The 15,127-nt window shown below is 46.1% G+C and overlaps 1 protein-coding gene across 1 annotated transcript in view; it reads left to right on the top strand.

Moving 5' to 3' along the window:
• Positions 1-15,127, top strand: part of pde1ca (phosphodiesterase 1C, calmodulin-dependent a) — a 144,540-nt gene that overhangs the window by 37,940 nt on the left and 91,473 nt on the right. The gene's annotated exons all lie outside the window — the stretch shown is intronic.

Raw genomic sequence — 15,127 nt, 5'->3', positions numbered from 1 at the left:
ACACTCATGTACAGTACACATGCACACATACACACATATACATGCATACACACATACATACACACACAAATGCATGTATTGACTCTGTGTGATTCCTGGAGGAAATGATGCTATCACAGTGATCTTTTGCTTTACTTCCACACTGCTGTGTCCTTGCCTGGTCCTTGAGAGACTGCAGGTGGTTATGGTCTTCATGGTTCCTCAGGTCTTGATTGCCTAGCATGCTATTCCGTGAGCTGTTGATCCCTAAGAACTTCCAGTGTGGGGTTCATATTAAGATGAGTATTACTCAGTGAAGACTAGGGTCCTAGCTTCTTATTTGTGCCAACAGCAGCTGGTCTGTATGTTTTCACACCCCTGTGATTTTCTCTTCCACTTCCAACATGGCCGTGGCACTGTATCTGTTCCCGGTTTTGCCACAACATTCACATAGCGTTGGCAAAATTTTCACTCGACTAGAGCAAAATCCCCAAGCCCACTGCAATTCTGCTATTGGTGGCTTGATGAGGGTTGCCTCTTCTTGCGGTGGTGTGTAACTCGCCGGGCGAAATGAACATATCCAGCCTCATGCCCGCTGATCGATACCCCCCGCCTGATTAATAGAGCGGTACTCCACTGAGGTCTAACCTGCAGCTGGGATCCTGGGCGCAGCCAGCTGACAGGATCACAGTCACTGGAGAGGAGGCCACACTCTCTCATTATTACCCTGCTGAGCTGACTTTGGTAGTGTTTCTTTTTTTAATGATTTGAATATTCATTCGTGTTCCCTGGGTTTTAGCGGTAAAGCCTTCACGCTGGAGCGGGATCGCGTTCACGGTGGCCTCCCCCCGGAGATTACCGCACTCACGGTTAATCGCTTGTGGCGTATCCGGCGGCGGCACGGCTTTACCTGGCCACGGTAAAACTTCAAACGCGTCCAGCGTTTCTGCTGCGGCTCCTTCCGCTTGGGACCGTGGTAAGAGGATTTGTGTCCGGTGTGTCGGGGGGGGGGTTTCTCCCAGGTGCTTTGTGGTAGGATTTTCAATCACTGGGATGGAATGGAGTGTTCAGACTCATTACAGAGGGAGGAGTGGTGGATGAGGCCTTCTCCCAGCAGAGTTCAGGATGGGATTGGGATGAATGGTCTTGGCATTCCATAGCCACATTCAAACAGAAGGCAGCGGTACTCTGTCGTTAAACACCCAACACATGTTCTCCACGCAGAGTGTGTGTGTGTGTGTGTGTGTGTGTGTGTGTGTGTGTGTGTGTGCGTGTGTGTGTGTGCGTGTGTGTGTGTGTGAATAGGTAACTCTGAAGGTGAATTATCGAACATCACACCCGACACGTCTACACTCACTGTGTGCCTCTGAGTTGTGGTCTTCCTCTTCACATTTCAGACATGCAGACTTAATGGAATGTGGGCCTCCTGTGACTCTTGCTGTCATTGGGGGTTCACCTCATGCCCCTGGAACCCAGGATGAATAAGAGGGAGAGGGGGTGCAGAGAATCGAGCATAGAGAACAGATCTTATTACAACACATCGCGAGTGCAGGATATTATTATGTATATATGCTGGAGTGAGGCACGCTGCTTGCCTATAATATTGCTGAAACCTGCCCATACTCTTACTGAGTGACCCCTGAAAATCATATGACCTTATGCTTTCTTTTCCTTTATTGTCAGATTACCTCAAACACTAGACACACAATCAGAGAGATGTGAAACAGTCCAACTTGCTATTGGTCAGGTCGGTGTCCACCCAGTGAGAACTCACTGACCATTTATTCTGGATTTATTAAACAATAACATAGACTATTCTTGGACTATTCTTTTTCACCTCTTTATAAGACTTTATAAATATGTAATTAAACAAAGAAAACCTTCCATATTCAACCAGAATCCAGTCTTTTCTCAACAACACAAACGTGCAAACATATGACGGCCTTTCCACTGACCTGTGCCCGAGGTGTGTGTTTAGCTTCTGTATATGACAGAATGTACTGTACTAGTCAAAGAGCCCTCCCTTTCAAAATGCAGGGGTACCAGAGAGGTCTCCTTGCTCCTTGTTCATACCCCAAAACCCCCAAAACAGTTTTCATGCTCTGGTGTCCCGTGGGGTAGCTCCTGCAGCAGAAAGGTGTGTGTGTGTGTGTGTGTGTGTTCACAATGCCACCTCCATGACGTCCCTGTGGTATTATTAGAGGTGTCTCTGAAGGGCAGTGGAGAACATAGCATCCTGGCGTGGGTCTCTGGATTCCTCATTCACTTCCTGGAAGTGGGGTGCAGCAGGAATTATACACTGATATCAATAATGGGCAGAAAGGGAGGGCAGAGAGTGGAGGGATACTCAGAGATAGAGGGAGCATAAAAGAGAAAGAGAGACAGACAGACGGGGTAGATGAAGGAAGAGAGAGATGGAGAGATACAGAGAAAAAGAAGGAGGAAGATGGAGAGAGGCAGAGAGAGGGCAAACTATATGGAGAGAGTGTGAGAGAGAGAGAAACAGTGTTGGGGAACGACAGACAGAGGAGAAGAAATAAAGAATGAGAGGGAGAGAGAGAAGGAGATGGGGAGAGAAAAAGGGAGACAAAATGTTTGAAGGAGGGAATTACACCTTGATGTCTCTCTGAATTCAATTCAAATCTTTCTCACCCCATCTCTCTGTCTCTCTCTCTTCCTCTGTCTCTTTTTATTTACTGCTTTATTTTAAAAAGCTCTTTATTGGACAGCTGTCATAAAGAACATTAATAATAACTAGATGGAAAACAAAACAAACAAAAAATGAAAATAAAGCATCAAAAATTAAATGAGGCAGCAATGAGGGGGAGAGAGAGAGGGAGGGACAGAAGGAGAGATAGAGGGAGGGGGAGAGATGGAGAGACTGAGGCGGAGATGAGTGGGAGAGACAGAAATATTACAAAAAGAATGATTGACAGCTGAACTCAATAGTCCTGTCACCAGGAAGAGAAAAATTAAATTCACAGAATTTTGCATTCTAATGTGACCTTTCTGGGAAAAGTTGGATTGAAATAATGAGTCTGTCAGGTTGAAGGAGGATCTGTTTTTGTATGTGTGCACGTGCGAGAGGTCATGTGTGTCTGGAGCGTGTGTGTCTATATGTGTGTGTGTGTGTGTGTGTGTGCGTGTGATTGTCTGTGTGTGTGTGTGTGTAATTCCATATGTTTCGTCTACATGCCTGTGTTTGTGAACTCCCTTGTGTGTGTAAGTGTTTGTCTTAGTGTCCACGTGTGTGTGTTTGTGTCTTGCCTTGAGCATGTGAGTACATGAATATGCTAACGAAATCTCTTGTGTTTTTGTCTGCACGTGTGTGTGTGTGTGTGTGTGTGTGTATGTAATTCCTTAATGTTTCGTCTACATGCCTGTGTTTGTGAACTCCCTTGTGTGCGAGTACATGAATTCACTTATGTGATCGTTTCTGTATTTCTCGGCACATGTGTGTGTTTGTGTAAGTGTTTGTCTTTGTGTCCCGTGTTTGCGTGTTTACGTATTCCCTTGTGTGTGTGAGTATATGAGTGCGCTCATGTGGTTACTTCTGTGTTTCTCAGTGCATGTGTGTATTTGAGTAAGTGTTTGTCTTTGTGTCCACGTGTGTGCATGTGTATGTGTGTGTGTGTGTGTGTGTGTGTGGTTGTGTGTGTTTGTGTAATCCCTTGTGTGGCTCTTATACACAGTGTGCCTCAGGTTGATGTGCTACCAACAGAGTTCTCTGTATCAGACTGAGGTAACCCTAGTCCTGCCTCCAGCTTTCGTCCTGTATGAACCCTTAATTGTGTTAAAAATTAGCCTGAATCAATGCATCTCACTGTTATTTTATTTATTTGCTTGACTGATGTGCATCTCTAGGGCAACATACATAGCTTGAATTCTATATGGAGATATTTGTTGAAACATTTCGGGTGTGCCTTGGTCAAGCGTAAAATGGCAGTGCCCCACTGGGGAATCACATCTACATCCCTCAGTTCACAGACAGAGCTCCTTAACTCTGACTCCACACTGCCCCCATTGGAAAGACTGTGGTACTGCAGGGGCAGGAGTGTGTCCCCCCAGCTTTATTTTCTGTAGCTGTCCATCACTCCTTCTCCAGTGGTAAACCACTCAGGGACAGAGGCTTAGCTTCCCACTGTTACTCGTAGAATCAACCGTGAGAATGACAATGATACCGATGACTGTAATGCTAAAAATAAATTGCTATACTGAGTTCAAGAGAGCAAACGCGTCACACCGCGATGATAGCTATAAAAACGACCTTGGATACTAACACTGGCTGCCGAAAGGATTGCTTTGAGGGTGATTTTTATAGGCGGCATTCTGACACTGAAATGTGTCCAACCAATCAGCACTACTCAAAAGGGAGGTGCAGAGGTCAGGGCAAGGATGGAGCACCTTGAAAGGAACTTACTGACAGGTGTGTTCGAGCAATCGAAACATTCTCTGTTTCGATTGCTGGCAGGCGGTAGACAATTATGATTATGGTTTATGGTTGTTTTCTTACAGCGTTATTGCTCTCAGCATGACTGGGGCATTAGGTCTGACGTCACTGGTGTGTATGTATTTTCATAAGTAGCAATGAATGAGGTGATGAGTTTCTCTGATGTCCCATCAACATTTTATCGCACACAGCAGCGCTCACAGTCTTGTGATGGAATCAGGGATTGAGTGTGGTTTTCACTGCGGGGTATGGTTTAAGCAGGTAAACAGGTGCTGTTGGGGGTCCTCAGTGAGAGATATTTACAGGGGTGTGCATGTGTGTGTGTGTGTGGTGGGTCAGATGAGGGGCTGGCAGTGATCTTCACTGAGTGGAACCTCATTTAGGTTTTTAAGAGGAAACACTCTCTCTTCTGCCTTCCTTTCTCTCTTTCTCTCTCTCACATCCTGATTGCATTCTGTTAATGACCTCACCATCAATCCGCAGATTTTTATGATCTCAAAATGAAAAGCCGGGAAACGTCTCGCTCATGAAATTACATTACAGCTGTGACCATCACATCTGGTGTCTCCTCAGGACGAAAGATACACCAATCACCACTTGGAACAGTGCAGTGGCTCTTAAAGGTTCCGTTCACCTGGTCAGAACAGCGTGTTTTCTTTGTTCTAGGAGCAGGTTATTATGATACAACAGGTGGTTTGATTTTTGTTTTTTTGTTTTTTTTCTCTTCAAAACACCATGAAATTTTTACCATAAAGCACCAGACACAGAGCGATATGAACAAATGAATGAATTAATCAACAACTTCAGCCCAAGGCCAAGTGAGATCCCTTTGTTGGACTCAAAGCCAAATATAACCATTTCAATTGTTTAGAGATTCATATTCCCTGAATGTGCGTGTGCCTCCCCTCTGTATTGGATATCGTCTTCAGAAAAAACAGGTGTTCTGAGCCAAAATGGATGCCAAACATAAGAGTGTGGCGTGACAAATGGACCCCAACTGGCTCACCCTTCCTTGCTCCACGTCATGCTTTGCAATTGTATGGGAAGCACTTTCGCTTCTCCAATGAATGGATTGGGAACATTACTGTCACAGCACTGCAGTTTCACCCAAATGCTGCTCTCTCAGAAGTGTGATGAACAACGCACCCAGAGGAGGAAGGACACAGAGGACCACTTTGTCACGCCGTGAGGTGGGAGGTCAGGCAGGGGTCAGTGTGTGTGTTGGCGGGGGAGAGAGGACATGAGAGAAATGTAAAAAAGGTGTACTCTAAAAAGGGCGATGGGGCCAGGCGGGATTGCCCGGGGAGGCTGTTAAAACCGGAGTGACCTTCTCAGTGATGTGCTTTACCTCTGCGGGGAGTCAGGTGGAAGCCTGTGAGGGGTGGGGGGGTTGAGGGGAGGTGGTCTGTGAGGTGTGACCCCACTGGGGTATCAGCATGTTGGCTGTTCCTGCATAGAGATGCTGCCAGTTGAAGGGAGAGGTCAGAGCCTAAACAAAAGCCATTACCCCTCTGCCAGAAACACCTAAAATGCAGCCCAAATCCAGCACACACACACACACACACACACACACACACACACACAGATACACACACATGCACACACGCGCGCGCGTGCACACACACATGCACACACACACGCGCGCACACTCATGCACACACACACACACACACACACACACACACACACACACACACATGCTCACATGCACACGTGCACTCACACACATGTGCTAATGTGAGCACAGACACACACACAGCTGGACATGGCCACACATGGTTGCGCGCACACACACACACACACACACGTCACCTTGAAATGAACATCGATGGCCTTTCCCAGTGACCTTATCAAGGGGCTGGACCAGGAGGCCTTTAAGCCACTGCAGTCTACTGGAATCGTAATGTCTGTCTCTAATCAGTGAGGTTAGGCACAGCTGTGGCCAGTAATAGAGCTCGGTGGACTAACATGTGTGAGCATGAGGTTTAAACCCTCACTCCGCTGGCTGAAATTGGCCCCCCCGGCGGCCCGCTGACCCCCGCAGGAGAATCGAGTGACACCCGCATGGAGGGCAGGCGCGTGACATTGCCTGTGTCCATCATCGCCAACTCGCCGTGATGAAATAAAAGCTCCAGGCTTAGCAGGGTCATTATGGCTGTCTCCTCCTGTCTGCATGGAGCAGAACTCTTTCCACACGCCGCTATTTTCCTTTATACAACAAAACACTGTCTGCTGACCGACAGTCTGTAGACACAGCCAGGTGAAGGTAAGGGTCCAAGAGACTTCAAGGAGAGGTTAACGCCCAATTTCACAGCAAGGCCTCCTCCTTCACAGACATTACCAAACGATCAGTCGTGCGATATGCGTCACCATGTGGCTGAATCAAGGTACAAGTTAGAATCTTTGATTTGATTCAGACATTTTGCTTCGTCTAGGGTCACATTTCCTGGTGGCTTGTCCTAAGGTGCATTTCTGAATTGAGTAGAAACAGTCACTACAGCTTTCAGTACAGGAGACACATGGACCTACCTGCCAAAAAACCCCCTTCAGTTCTGCTCACCATGTCTTTTTCTTGACATGTCCAAGCAGGAAAAGACAGAAGACATGAGAGGTCTCCTACAGATAGTCAGGGAAAGTGCACGCTCCTCTTCTGACTGGAGAACAAACCCACAAACTGAGACGTGTGCACGGCAGGAGTGCTTTCTTCCTCACGAAGAAAAAAAACTGCTTTCTTTTCAGAGCAAAATATTGCGCTGAGGTAAAAGAAGATCGTATATAATTCCTGAGCGTCCCGCTGAAAGTTTCCCTGAGAGGATGCGAACGTCGCCTGCATGTGAATTCACCCACCGCAAATGCCACTCTGAATCACGTTATTACCTTTCTGTCTCAAGAGAGAGACACAATGGTTTTACATCAAATACCCTCGCTTCACACATCAGTGCTATCCATTACACACGATAAAAGAATAAAAAGTGTTTCCTTCATATTTCACTGACTCTTGTATACATCTGGGTGATTTGACCTTTGGAGCGTGTTTCATTTGTTAATTTTTCTTTTCTCTAGCTCCTCGTCTTTTCAGGTCCTGGGGAGCACGCTGTCATCCCAAAATCCCGTTGTGTGTCACGAGTCAGTATCTCCACTTTTTTCCCCATTTCCCGTTGGTTAATTTCGCACATCCCCTGCCTGGTCTCCTCACAGGGTCGCCGGGCTTAATGCGGGAGGGGGGACCTAATTTTCCAGTCAGCTGCAGGTGGCAGTGGAGAGGCTGAGGCATACCTGAGCGCCCGGACTAACGACCGGTCACCCTTGCATAGGAAGGGACACACCAGGCCTCAGATCGCATCTCTGCATGTTTGACGTTCAGTTCACCTGCCTCTGCCATGTTCGACACAATGGCGCCATCAGAGGGGGGCGATAAGGGGTATTTCCCATCAGATTATACTGTATGTAAGTGTTTAATCAAAACAGCTCATTAGGGGATAGTGCAGGCACTGTGGAAAATTCCCTTAAGCTGATAATTCGGGTTAGCAGTAAGACCTTTGTAAGTAATTGCTTTATCTACCTAAATCAGAACAATGCCTATGGGTGCGGCTGGGATTTGAGACCCTCATCTGGCCTGGAGATGCTAACCGAAGTTCCAAAGGAAGATTTGGGAGGAGAGGTTTTAGAGCCACTACATAATCAACAAACTTGTCCCATCCTCAAGTATAAAAAACCCACTCACCACATCATCAGCTGCATCAGCTGTTCACAGCCTCCCTCCTCCACTCTATCTCCTCCTTATTTCTATTCTTATGCATGATGTCCAAAAGGGGGGTCAACAAACTTGGCCCACAGTGAGGTATGACGCCTTCATCTAGATCCAAGCCAAAGAACTGTAAATCCTATACCCTCATCAACAGCCTCTTAATGCATTAAAATTCATACCTGCTGAAATGATACTGCTGAGGTCTCAACATTCGCAGACATGCTCAATGCACTTCATGTGTGAAGTTTGTGAAGCATGTGATGGAGCTTCTTCTGCGGAGAGAGACTTGATTTCAAAAACTTTAAAAATTTTCACAAAATGCCGTGATGGAAAATTATAAGCAGAATGTTGTGGTACCTGCATGTTCAGTGATGCAGTTCAGGTTTCAGAAGATATCAATTTCCATAAAATCAAAGTGTGAAGATTGTGTTTGATGTGGCTATAGTGGTACATTTATTTGTCTTGGAGTCCAACAAAGGGATCACAGCTGAGGTTACTGACCCCCATTGCAGACAGCGTAAGCAGGGAAAATAAAGGGGGGGGGGGGGGGTGGAGGAGGAATGCTGTGAACAATTGACCTAGAACAAAGTAATTTTTATTGTTGTGGATGGGACCGGTTTGTCTCGGTTTGGTTAATTGTGTGGGGATTACCTGTGAATTGCCAAGTTTCAAACCCACAACCAAGTGGATCCTTGGTCCTAAACTCCACACCACACTGCAGCCATGCTCCATATATCAAAGTGAAAGCTCCATATATCAAAGTATCACCACTTTGTCAAGTCGGCAGCTTGTAATGTTGCGCTGTATATTGTGCCAAAGAAACATCAAAAGACAAGCCACCATCAGCTCAGCACAAAAAAGGCTGCATTTCACTGATCCGGCCCCCACTGGCTGAAACGTCACAGAACCCTCTTGACTTTGTCTGTAATTACAGTGCTTATAGGCAGACTCTGTAAGTTTTGTTTGTTTTTCAGTCACCATTATTGTTTGGCATTCTGCCATGAATGCTCCCCAGTGTTTTAGACGCATCTATACTTACTCTTCAATGACAATTACCCCTTCATCCATGCCTTTTGAGGCTGTACACTTTTTGTGTCCTTGTGTACATTACTCATATTTTATTTTTACTGCACTGGGGAACAGGATAAAGAACAAGAGCAGATCCAAGTGTAGCATATTAGTAAGGAGCAGGGCTTGTAACCGCAAGGTTGCTGGCTTGATTCCTCACTGGGGCACTGCTGCTGTACCCTTTGGGCAAGGTACCTAACCCAGAAATGCCTCAGTAAATATTCAGCTGTATAAATGGAGAACATGTAAAAATTGTAGCCTATGTAGGTCACTCTGCATAAGAGCATCTGCTAAATGACAATAATGTTAAAAGACCTCAGTGACCTTATTCAGACACTCCTCACCATTTGAAAGCTCTGAGCAGAATGGTTTCATGCTTTACACACATCAGGAATCAGCCACTTCAAGTATCCGGATCCCATCACTTCGTCCCGACCAAAAGGACAAGCAACCGAAGGAGGAAAAACTACTGTCAGCTATTTATACAAAAAGAACTCAAGAAAAATGGTGTATGTCCTCCTTCATTTTGTGGTGTATTACATGCAGAGAACAGTGTGGGCTGGCTTGGACAAAACTGCTTTGTACTCTTGAGATATTTAACACAGACCATCACTCGAGCTCAACTCATTTATTTTGGTCAAAATTTATCAAAATGAGGGGTGGTTGTCAGAAGTCCCCGTAAGCTCTGCCCAAATGGCACACAGTTCTGCCAGCCTCTCTGAGGGGGGGGTCAGTCTCTTCAGAACAGCAGGCACGTGCCGTGGGACCCTTGCCCACCACTGACTTGTTTTCTGGCACTCATTAACAACATTCACGGCTAACGATTTGCAATAATTAAGCGGCCGGGGACCGTAACCGGGGCGGCAGAGGGTTCGGGGGTGGCGTGGTGAGGAAAGACTCACTAATGAGAAGGAGAAAGCTTTAGCGCCCAGCCCTGATGAAGGGGCAGGAGGAGCTAACTCCGGGCGTGAATGGAGCAGCTGCTGTAAGAGGGTGGCAGAGAACTCACCTGCAATGTATCAAACCGCTCATCGATTGAAGTTCCACAAAGATTCAGAGTTTTCAGGCGTCCCTAAGACATTGAACAAACCTAGACAAACTGGCCACATCCACGAGTATAAAAATCACACTTACCAAATCTTTTATGTGTTAGCTGTTCACAACCTGTTGAACCTTTCAGTTACAAGCCCTGCTCCTTACCACCACACCGCACTGCTATCCACATAATATCAATAAGAAAGCAGAATCCCAAGCCAGTCTGTTAATTTTTCACATTATATAGGTGTGTGCCTTACTGCACTCAAACTACTCGAGCCAGGTGGGACTCGAACTCACAATCCCAAAGTACTGCTATATCCACAAGAAACACAACTGTCATGCTCTGGTCATGTGGAAATTCACGTCTACTGAAATGTACCGCAGAGGTAACATAGGCCAGATGGGTTGAAACACCACTCTGTTCTAGCCATTGGTGACTTTCACCACTGTTGCCCACCACTGAGTTGAATGCTTGATGCTCTCAACTCACTTTTCAGGACATTTCATTTTCTTACTTCTAGACTTTGTTGCAGAATTTACTAACACCATAACTAATTAAAAAGAGATTTAAATACAATTTAATATGAATACTTAATATTATTTGACCATAAGCTTCAGTGAATTGTATTTACAGAATGTTCCCGCCATTAGTCAGACAAGAGGCTGTAACTCAGACCTTAAAAGCAAAGTAATGCATTTTGGAGTGAGATGGAACCCCAAGGAAGAAATATTAATATTTGATGTGTATTATTCCACAAAACAAGTGTTGAGCGCACAAATATCTTCTAACTTCTACTCAGCACAGTGAGGATGATATTTATTTCCACGAGCTGCAGTGAACCATGGTTAGCCAACCAGATTCATTTATCTAGCATGTCTGTTGTTTATAATTACACCCAATAGAAAAATAAGCAAAAAAATGCTGGGATACCTCTCTAGATTCACTCACTCTCTCACTTACACACACACACACACACACACACACACACTCTCTCTCTCTCTCTCTCTGTCTCTCTCTCTCTCACACACACACATATGTCACATATACACATATGTCTCACATGCTCACATGCACACGTCTCACATACACATACAGTCTCTCTGTAGAATGTACCTTTTGAGGGCGTGTAGGGTAAACCAGTCTCTCCATAAAATACGTTTTGAAGGCACTCGGGTCATACTAGTCCCTCTGTAAAATGTAGCTTTTGGAGGCGCTTTAATTTTGGAGCTGTTATTCCATGGCAGTGAAGTACAAGGCAAAATCACCCAATAAAAGCTAATAGCTCCTGCCCTTGTCCTGCTGGAGCAGTGTTACCCGGCCTTTGTGTGGAGCAGAGAGGGAAGGAGCTGACAGTGCTGGTGATGCTCTGGCTCTGGTGTGGGAGCGAGCGAGGGCAAACCGCTTTCGATCACCGCGACGGCCGGCCTGAGGCAGCGGGTGGAGTAATGAACGCCGAGTGGATTAATAACCCTCTCCTGCAGTAGGAGGAGTGGGGTTTAGACAGAGAGAAGGGTTCACACGGGGGACAGGGGTCATAAATCAGTCCTGACTCTCTCTGTAAGCTAGACCCGGGGCCTTATTTTCAGCTGTTCCCCCATCCTGCCCTCTGACAACCCTCCCCCGATCGCCTGTGAGGCGGACCGTTGACAGGGTGTTTTCAGGGGAGCTTTCAGGGTCACCCTGGCTGGGTCTCAGTACCAGCAACCTGACTGAGAAGTGGACCTACTCTAAAGTGTGACTCAGGGGGTGGGGGGGTGCGGGGTGGTGACGGGTGCATACAACACCTTGGTTTTCACACTCTCACATGATATGACCTTTGACCTGCATTTGTTTTTGAGATTCTGTATGAATTCAAAGCGCTGTGATTAAAGCCCAGCTGTGTTTGACATTCTAAGGCTCTCCCCTTTTCCCCCTCGGTGAACTGCATTCTGGGATTGCCCCATGGGCCCCTGCATTCTCTTTACACCTTTGTGTGACATTGAACATTTTTTTTTCTTTTTTTTTCCCTGAATGAAGGGCACTGGTTAATGTGAAAATATTGATTATTCAGAAACCCATAAACGGCATTGAACAGAGGACATCTCTGTTGGCAGAACCAAATTTACGATGGTGATAACACTAAATAATAGATGATAAATGATGAATAATAAATAAAAATATTGACGATTGAGCAAGCAGGGAACACGATTCGGAAGGAGTCGCTTGCAGGTGGATGTAATGCCGGTGGAACTTCCTGTAAGTCTATTGCCCCAGTGGCTCAGAGGTGTAGAATGCTACAGCAAATTTAGAATTTGGAATAACTCCATCCCCACACCCCCCCAATCTCCACCACCACCCCCGCCCCCACCCCTCCACTCCAGCCAGTTCCCACAGGGGGTATCATTCGATCACTCGTCAATGAGGAAACCATCCTTAAACCTCCATCCATCACCTTCCTCACATTTAGAGAGACCTCATCACTGCTGCCCAAAATACACAACCTCTCTCCCTCCCCCCGCCCCCCTCGCCCCAACACAGCCATCAACTAACCAATAAAAAACAAAAAAAGGGCCCGTGGTACAGACCGATCAATGCTGTCCTAAAATAGATGGCTGGTTTGGTCTGTTCAGGGGCCTTTACTGGGTCTGCGGTCAGCGGGGAGCCTGGACAGAAATGAGAAGCTGCAACCCACATCGCGGTGACGGATATCAGATAAACTGGGTGTTTGGGGACCGTGGGAGAGGCCCCTCTCTCTGTTCTTCACAGCACGCATAGTCCACATCACCCAGACTTTTTCACCCCTCTGTTCACAAGGCCGAACACACACGCCCGACAGTGGCATCTGGTCATCCCACAGCCCAGAACACAGAAGGAGCATTTTCAAAGGGGCACCATCAATATTCAATGGGAGATGATGATGGGACTTCATTACATTGCTCCTAAGCGTAACATGCATAACGTATTATTGTAACAGAGGTCAGTTTGACGGTGGCCTGCAGGTTATAACGTGTTTATCAGGCTGTGTTAGCTTGATAAACTGCCCATGTTTGGGATATCAGGGCGTGTTGATTGGACTGTGACGTCTGCGTGCTGTAGGAAAGCTCCTGGCTAAGATGATTTATTGCATTCCTGCCGGCTGATTGGCTGTTTACAGAGACTGAATGAATCTATGAGCACACATCTCAGCTGAATCACTGTCCATCATTTCTGTACTTTATTTGTTTGGATTTTCTCTATAATGCACTGCACAAGAGGAAATTGCTTTAGGCATATTCTAAACCTCATGTTCCGTGCTCCATACTCTTGATGTGTATGGCAGTATGTTTGTGTTAGTGGGTGCATGTAGATATGTATGTGTGTGCACGTGTGTGTATAAGTATGTATTTGTGTGCGTCTATACATGAGTGTGTGCATGTATGTGGGCATATTTATGTGTGCACACATACACATATATATGTCTGTAGGTGTGAGCATGCATGTGTGTGTGTGAGTGTGTGTGTGTGTGTGTGTGTACGTGTGTGTGTGTGTGTGCGTGTGTGCGTGTGTGTGTGTGCGTGTGTGTGTGCGTGTGTGTGTGTGTGCGTGTGTGTGCGTGTGTGTGCGTGTCTGTGTGCGTGTGTGCTTGTGTGTGTGTGTGTGTGTGTGTGTGTGTGTGTGTGTACCTGTGTTTTTTGTGTATAAAGTTTTGTTTAAAACAGTTTTAATTTGGTATCATTTGCATTGGGACGCAGAGCCCCTTGCTTGCTTGCGTGTCAATCCCCCCTTGGGGAAAAAGTGCCAGGATGAAGCAGTAAATGGGCCATTAGCGACAGCATTGTCCTCTCTGTTTCCCCCAGAGGGTGTAAGCTTTCCCCCGGGCCGTAACCTAACAACACACGCTCCGTTCTGTGGGTCTCTCTCGGGGGGCCCGAGGCCACCCAACACCACTGTCCAGCCCAAACCCCGATTGTTCCCATCACACAAGGAGGGATTAAAGTGTTAATAATACATGAGGTCAATGGGAACATCCAATTATAGCGTGTACGCCCTTTTTCGGGACACGCGTAATCCAGATAACGTACTTACAGTGCTGTTCCTGTTATCCTGTTTTGTGAGTGTTTTGGAGCGGCGCTCTCGAAAGAATAATGATGTTGGCCTCCACATTGTTCCCATGTCTGCTTTGTTGAAGAAAACAAAAAAAACGGATGTGGCATTGTGACAAATGCATTCAAGAAGAGATGCCATGCGCTTTTAAAAGCGATATATACATATATACAAGCTTTAATGTTTCCGAATAGAGGAAACATTAAAGCTTTTTCTTTAATCCGGCTCTTAGTTTTTTGTGATGCTGTGAGAGCACACAGTCAGAAGAGGGTCATACCTGCTTTAGCACCCTAATGAGATACGCTCTCGTCTCAGTAATATTCAAGATTTGGTTTCAGTCACTGAACAATATGAATTATTTTTTAATGAACAGCAAATATTCTGGTCGTCATCAATCAGGGGAGGCAGACCAGCGGATGTTAGATTAGCTATGCCAGCTATGTTGATTAATAATGCACACAGGCTCTCTCTCTCTCTCATTCTCTTTTTTAATCTAATTTTATTTCCAAATGTCTCCTTCGCTGTCTCACTTCAGCAGCCCAGGGTAATGCTCACTCTGTTTTGATTCAGGTGTGTGTATGCGTGTGTGTGTGTGTGTGTGTGTGTGTGTGTGTATGTGTGCCTGTGTGTGTGTGTGTCTGTGTCTGCGTGTATAAGTCTGTGCGTGTGTGTGTGTGTGTGTGTGTGTGTGTGCTCATGCATGCATATGTTAGTGTCTGTGGTCTATGGTTTCTAGGTCATGGTCTTCCATGGTTTCTGGTTTATGGACTCCTTTGGTTTC

The sequence above is a fragment of the Megalops cyprinoides genome, chromosome 2 (genome assembly GCF_013368585.1).
Source record: "Megalops cyprinoides isolate fMegCyp1 chromosome 2, fMegCyp1.pri, whole genome shotgun sequence".
In the NCBI taxonomy this organism is placed as follows: Eukaryota; Metazoa; Chordata; class Actinopteri; order Elopiformes; family Megalopidae; genus Megalops; species Megalops cyprinoides.
Note: the sequence above shows the minus strand (reverse complement) of the source record. Positions and strands in the feature narration are given on the sequence as shown.